Below are 6,421 nucleotides of genomic sequence, written 5' to 3'. Positions count from 1 at the left end.
ACTTATTGTTAGCATGGTTCATGCTAACATTTAGTATGTAATGTTTATGCAATATAATAGCTAGCATATTGTAAGCTAGCATATGAAGTGAGTTGTTGGGCAAGTACAATTATGAATTTCATTGCTCATCTAAGAGTTTCATTCTGGATTACGATGAACTGACAGGCTGAAGTATGGACTGATATACCAACAGACCAAGACTGCCGTCCTTCCAGCTATGAAAAAAATGTTTTCTTCCTCTTTAAAGCTGTTAAAAATTATAATTCTTTTTAAATCCAAAACAACTGGAATACTAAATGTTAATCTAACAATGTGCTGCTTAAATACAACTTTACGTACACTTCACAACTTCATGTAAAAATTGTTATGTAAAAACCTCTTTCCAAACTTAAGACTAATCTACATATCTTGAGTTCAGGTGGCCAGGAAAAGAATTAAGAATTAGGAATCAAGAGGATTCCATTTTAAGAGTAATGCCATTATCAAATCTCCCACTGAAACACTGCAGAATAAATACTATGTTATACAACATTCATCTGGTAGCGTGCACAGTATTACATCAGTCACAAACCATAAATCTGACACCTGCTCCCTGAAATCTCCTGTTTCCTTTCATTCTACACACCACTGGCTCGTGTGTCGGCTGCCTCAAAGGAGGTACTGTATGTTTAAACAGACAAACCTCAGTTTTAGGCTTTTTTAAAGCATCTACATGGGGCTGAATAGCCAAGAGGATTGCTCTATGAACAGAACATTTTGATGCAGACAAATTCCTACATTCTATAGATAACAGATTTTTAAAAAGCTACAGTCTTTCGTCATTGTGTGTTGAAGGAACAAACAACATTGCCACAAGTAGGGGTTTTAGGAGAAAGGATCAGCAGAGGGATGAGTTTTATTTGGAAAAGTCAAGCCACCTGCAGGACAGGGAAGGAGACAAGGATAAGGGGAGGAGCACAGAGATTGTAGGTAGAAACATGAGTTGATTCCAATTTAAAGATGTCATTCTGGATTTGGGGCACAGTGGTGATGCTGCAATGTCTCATACCAGCTCAGGACAGCAGGATGGCTTCCAAAGATAAACAAATATAAATACACACACATAAAAAAAATAAATACAGACAAAGTCTCAACGCAGTCTATTTTCACTGCATTCCCTTACACATTTTAAATAAATAATTTGTATTTAAATGCATGGCACCAATTCATGTGGGAACTGCCAACTCTTAGCTGGAGCCAGCCTGGTGCTCAGGGTAGGACACAGAGACAGCTGAGAGGAGTAGCCCCCTGATCTTGCACTCTGTCAGCCTGCTTTCAGGGAATGACAGCAGGCATACACAGCTCCATGTGCTCCTGTTATTTGTCTGGCCCATTCTTACGGTAGGTAGGGCATGTCTCTCACTGCAGCTAACTCACAAAAGCATTACACAATGCTATCCAGATTAGTTAAGCCAAGGATGGATAACTGGCAGGTTTGCCCTAGCTAGGCTACACAAGTATAAAACTGTTAATTCATTATGGTGTAGTCCCTAATCCTGTACAAATGGCGTGATGGCCTCTTGATGCTGGGCAGTGTTTTGGATCCTCTTGATCACACTGGTGAAAGAGCACCAACATGCAGACAAGCAAAGCCAGATGTTCTAAAAAAATTTCTCAATATTGGATGTCAGAGGTACTCTCTCACTTTTTTTTAGAACATCATCAGCGTGCCTAAAAATCAGACAATTATTTAAGCAATCACTTGTTAATTTGGTGACTCATTCTTGGTTTTGACATTTATTTATACGCTTGCCTAGCCCATTTTTCTAAACAAGCTGGTGATGAAAAGCAATCCACAAGATTTTACTCGTACACCATGAGATACCATATAATTAACCATAAGGACCCTTTGCTAATGCTGGCCAAATAGGCATTTGTGCCGCGACTTTCATTCAATTTGCGCTCATGATCTCGGTGTAATTAGCATCTGATTTACCAAGGCTGTGGCTAATTATGCTTTTGCAGCTATGACACCCTCTTAGGATTTGTCTAAAATGAAGAAATTAAACTTAGTGCAGTTATGCAGAAATAGATATACTCATTAAATGAAATAACACATTTTGTTTTTAATTTCTATGGCTGGAATTGAACTGTAAACGAGAAAATAATTCACTATTAATTAAAAAGTATTATTACTTTATACTAGTATTATTTCAAATCAAACTAACTGAAATTATTTACAAAATGGTTTGTAAAACTTCAAATTCAGTGAGTCATATATCAAACTTTTAAGTAAATGAAAATGATATGGAATGACAAAAAGATGCACAATAAAAAGATTGCTTCTGAAAAATACACACCACAGCAATTAAAAATGTCACAGAACTGCAGTCATCATTAGTTAATCACAAAAATACAACTTTCCCCATCCTCCATGGCTTTACAAGATGGCCAGTAATTGCATCATTTTTTCTCATTGTTCTCTTTTTCAAAACTTTCGAAACTTTTGAACTTACGTTGTTGTACGCTCACCCTGCTGTAATTTGCACCTGCTTTTCAGCAACAATTTTCCCACACAACTGGGTCCACAAACAATTTACAACATAAACTGTTTCTCTTTCAAAAGAGTATCACAACCAACCACAATTAAAAGTGATTCAGTAAGACAAAAAAATAAGACAAATGAAGGAATGATGACCTACATGCTGAAATGACGGTGCTAATCTGGTAGTGGTATGCAGAGGATACATTTAATTGTCTTCCATTACTGGTAATCAGGAGAAGCAGAGTGGTGAAGTCCATCCTCAACTGCTGAGGTTACTCAGCTGTACGGGAATGACAGTTTTGTTGGATGCCGGATAATTACAATCATGTATAAAGAGACATGAATAATCAGGTTTCAGCTGTGGCAGAGAATTGTTACAATTTCCACCACAATTTCTATGTTGTTTCATGTAAACGTCATATCCCAAATATGATAAAAAACCAGGAGAAGACCCAAAATCAGAAAACTAGAGTGCATGTAAATATGTTTATTGTAAACCTAATTCTAGATTCACTGTTGAGCCCTTTAAAGACATACTTGGCAATCCTACATGTTGCTAAAGTGTTAACCAATGACAAGTGGTCTTGTCTTTTTATGTGAAAACCTTTCCAGCATGCACTATTCTATCTTTCCCAGCAGGTAGGACAGATCAGAAGAGGTCTGGGCTGCTGTGAGTCTGTTGGAGACTGTGATATTGGTCAAATATTCAGGAAGGCACTCGGCCATTACTCTTCACACGTAGCTGTCAAAGTAACTGAAAATTAAAAAAAAAAAAACTAATGTATAAACATATAAATGAATGCTTTTTAAGAAGGTATCCCACAGCCTGGCTGGGCACCAGATTCAAAGAAAAGTTGTCTTCGCTCCGCTTTCTATTTTGAAAAAAAAAAAAAAACATTCCTCTTTCAAAGGCAGCTTTTTTAGGAGTCAACAGGGAAAGAAATGTATGGGAGGGAATTTTCTTTACATAAGATTCCAAAGGCTGAGCAGGAAATGAGTTTGGTTCACTCCCTATGATTTGCATATTACTATGATTTGCTTTAATGGCCATTACATTCCTCATGCCATTTACCACAGGCACATGCAGACGCGTTGGCCTAGTTAATCAAAATCTCTTTATATCACCCCCATCACTAGTAAGCACAGACAATATGTGCTGGTCAAGCCTTGGTGGTCACTCGCTTACACCGAGAGTTCATGTGTGTCGACTCAGCTTACTGCTCATGGGGCAAAATGTTCTACCCAACATGTATCTTCATACTTCATACACTACATATTTGTTGCTTCATACTACTCTTAATAACGCAAAACTTCTGTAGCTCAGGGTCCATAGTGTCACACTCTCCTGCATTTTACCGCAGGCAACAACACTGCAGCTTGTTATTATTCAAAGAGGAAACAGGATTCATTCTATACACCAGAATATGTAATCATTGATATGCTGCAAATTGTCGGGTCTCGGCTGACTTTTGGTAGTGGCCAAAGATGCTGCTACTCTGGCAATGAAGCAATGAGTTGGCTCAGTAGTAAAGACAAGCGTACATGTTGTTTAGGTAAATGAGCCCCTAATAAAGTTTTAGAACACTGAGATCATGCATAAATGCTCTGTGAGTAAACAAAACAAAAAAGATCTCTTCATACAAAATGTGTTTTTAAAAACCAACTGTATTATAAGAGCATGCCCTTCAGAAACATGACATACAGTCCCCTCCAAAAGTATTGGAACGGTAAGGCAAATTCCTTTGTTTTTGTTATTCACTGAAGACATTTGGGTTTAAGATCAAAAGATGAGACAAGAGTTCAGAATTTCAGCTTATATTTCCTGGTATTCACATCTAGATGTGTTAAACAACTCAGGACATACCACCCTTTGTAATTAGACCACAGCTTTCTTAGGTGAGCAAAAGTAAAGGAACAAATAATCTTAATATTTGGTGGCATAACCCTTGCTTGGAATAACTGCCTCAAGCCTGCGACCCATCAATATCACCAAACTGTTGCAATCTTCATTTGTGATGCTATTCCAGGCTTTTACTGCAGCTTCTTTCAGTTCTTGTTTGTTTCGGGGTGTTTCTCCCTTCAGTCTCCTCTGAAGGAGGTGAAATGCATGCTCTATTGGGTTAAGGTCAGCTGATTGACTTGGCCAGTCTAAAACCTTCCATTTTTTCCCCTGATGAAGTCCTTTGTTTTGTTGGCAGTGTGCTTTGGCTCATTGTCCTGCTGCATGATAAACTTCCTCCCGATTAGTTTCAATGCATTTCTCCGTAAATTGGCAGACAAAATGTTTCTGTACACTGAATTCATTCTGCTGCTACCATCATCAGTTACATCATCAATAAATATTAATGAGCCTGTTCCAGAAGCAGCCATGCTGTCACGCTCCCAAAAGCAGGGAGGTGACAGCTGGTGTGTTGTGTGGATGTGTTTTTTTTGTCCCCTTTTGAGCGTGTGAGAGATGCTTGGTGGGTTTTGGTTTTGTCTGTCTTCCTGTGGTGTTTCCCTCTCTCTCTCCCTCTTCCTCTCTCCTTCAGGGCGGAGTTGTGGGCCGTGTCTCTGGGAGCTGGGCATCTTCCTCCAGCTGCAGGCAATTTACTCTTCACACACCTGTCTCCTGTTGCCATCCAGACTGGTTTATATACCCCGCCATCTAATCAGTTCCCTGCCGGATTATTAGTTGTGTAGTAGGTAACGCTACTATTTGCCTAACCTGCCTGAACTTTATCTCAGTTTTGACCCTGTTTCCCTGTGCCCTGTTTAGAGTCCTTGGAGACCCTGCTCTATCCCGGAGTCACTCTACCTCGAGGAATGCCAGCCTGGAAATCACCCCACCGCCGACGCTCTTCCCAGTCAGCCCTGCACCCGTCCCACCTGGCCTTGTTCTCTCGTGCCCCACCACACCGGAGGAATCCAACCCCCTCCATCTAACCAATCCTTTTTCCTTGTATTCAATAAACCGTGTAAATGCCCTCCTGAACTGAGTCATTGTCTGCATTTGGGTTCGAGCCAGAAAAATCCCTGACACATGCACGCCCAAGCCATGACATTACCTCCACCATGCTTCACAGATGAGCTTGTATGCTTCGGATCATAAGCAGTTCCTTTCTTTCTCCACACTTTGGCCTTTCCATCACTTTGGTAGAGATTCATCTTGGTCTCATCAGTCCATAAGATTGTGTTCCAGAACTTTTGCGGCTCATCTCTGTACTTCTTTGCAAATTTCAATCTGGCCTTGCGATTCTTCCTGCTGATGAGTGGTTTGCATCTTGTGGTGTGGCCTCTATATTTCTGCTCTCTGAGTCTTCTTCCAACAGTGGATTGTGATACCTTTACCCCTGCACTGTGGAGGTTGTTGGTTATGTCACTTACTGATTTTCTTCACAGCTCTCACGATATTTCTGTCATCAACTACTGTTGTTTTCCTTGGCTTCCAGTAGTTTCTTTCTTTTTCAGGACATTCCAAATTGTTGTGCTTGCTATGCCCAATGGGTAACCCTTCCTTTTTCAGGACATTCCAAATTGCCAGGTATTTACCTGGTATATGGTAAGTTATAGTGAGTTATTGGTAATTAACACAGGTAACAAGAATGTAAATGCAGAGAAACTACGAACTAATTAAGTATTTACCTGGAAAGCATATGGTGAATGATAGTCTATTATTGTGTAAGGTGATTAGTATGCAATTATAGAGAAACTACCAGAGAAAAAACACCACTATTAAATATCAACTCAAAGTGTACCTCAAAATTAAGACGTTAGTTTCCAATAAATTACCTTGTCTTACATAGTTGTCATTCATGGCTACACCTATTTTTACAGGGTTTATCAAATAATTTACCTTACACTTACCTGTTAACTACCCTGCAGGAACCGTTTTCCCATAGTGTCATGGCACATCTT

General features: G+C 39.5%; 1 long non-coding RNA gene across 1 annotated transcript; it reads left to right on the top strand.

The window, feature by feature from the left end:
- Positions 1-4,903: 4,903 nt before the first annotated feature.
- Positions 4,904-5,498, top strand: LOC123970328. Its single transcript, XR_006824933.1, has 2 exons — positions 4,904-5,205; positions 5,283-5,498. It is a non-coding gene; the product is annotated as an uncharacterized LOC123970328 (long non-coding RNA).
- Positions 5,499-6,421: the final 923 nt, after the last annotated feature.

Source organism: Micropterus dolomieu, linkage group LG04 (assembly GCF_021292245.1).
Source record: "Micropterus dolomieu isolate WLL.071019.BEF.003 ecotype Adirondacks linkage group LG04, ASM2129224v1, whole genome shotgun sequence".
Classification (NCBI taxonomy): Eukaryota; Metazoa; Chordata; class Actinopteri; order Centrarchiformes; family Centrarchidae; genus Micropterus; species Micropterus dolomieu.
Note: the sequence above shows the minus strand (reverse complement) of the source record. Positions and strands in the feature narration are given on the sequence as shown.